Below are 1,384 nucleotides of genomic sequence, written 5' to 3'. Positions count from 1 at the left end.
AGCAATTTCATAGGGCAAAGGAATTTAACCTCGAGCCATCTCATAAGTCAAGGGACTTCAACCTCAAGCCATCACAACTATCATTAATTGACATTGGGACTTCAACCCTTTACTCGTACATCATCCTCTACTCAATTAACATTTAAGGACTTTAACCCATTTAACAAATTCAACATTATCCATGACCACATAGTCCTCATGGAAATCTTCATTGCTCAACAAATTTGATAGGCCAGTGCCTTAACTCAATTTATTTTACAATTCAATTTATGGTCATCATGACCCACACAAACTATTCATATTTCATTAGAAATCTTATACCACATTCTCACTATACTTTAGTTCAACATACAACTTAAGACATTATTATGTTTAGGGACTTTGACCCCCTTCTTATTTGTCAAACCATCAAGGGAATCAATTTCACAATACATGACTCATTTAAGCTTAACCATATCATTTATCAAGCACTCATAATTATTGGACCATTTCCCTATTTCAAAACATCATCATGATATAACTAGGCATCTCACTTAAATATTTTCACAAATACCTTATATGCATACCGTCAACAAAGTTATTTTCATGGTAGAAATCATCAGAATAAGGGTTATCAATCCACATACAAAAAGTAATCACATGTGCAAATCCTCATCAATAACATGTATAAACACAAGTCTAAGAAAATTCGACATTATTCATCATTAGGCAACAAAATCCTATTTATTTGATTTCAAAATCACCATGTACACTTACTAATTCAAGTGTGAAATACATGGGTTTTTGAGTTATTTTACAAGGGTAAGATATACATTCCTTAAATAAGATGATACACCAGGAAACTTGACTCCTTCTTGCCATTAGATGAGCACCCTCCAAACCCCAACCTCCAATCTTGCTTCAAGAAACTTTTAGAGTGTTATAAAATGTTTGAGTCTTGTAAATGAGGGCTTAGGAGGCTACAATACCTTAGATGGCTTAGGTTTTTAGGCATGGGAAATGACCACATAAAAGCTGGAAATTGAACCCGTCCAGGGGTACGACTCACTATACGACTTCCTTAGTAATCATACCCTAGGGTACGAGTGGTACCCTAACTCGCACCCTAGGCTCCTCATAGGTTATACACACTGCTAAGGGTATGCTAACACACCCATGTTTCCTATCCAATGGGTATGACTCATCTCTTAGTCGTATATACCAACCGTATGCAAAATAGTCCACTTCAAAACTCATGACAGCCCTATATGACTCACCTAGGTATGACTCATATCCTTGATATGATTGAGGAGGGGTGACTCATACTAGGATAGTAAGTGACCCTTACCACACTACTTAGAATAAGAGAGGAGGAGGGGAAGGAGGGTACGAACTGTATCCAAGG

Source organism: Capsicum annuum, unplaced genomic scaffold (genome assembly GCF_002878395.1).
Source record: "Capsicum annuum cultivar UCD-10X-F1 unplaced genomic scaffold, UCD10Xv1.1 ctg2917, whole genome shotgun sequence".
NCBI lineage: Eukaryota > Viridiplantae > Streptophyta > Magnoliopsida > Solanales > Solanaceae > Capsicum > Capsicum annuum.
This window is presented reverse-complemented; position numbering follows the sequence as displayed.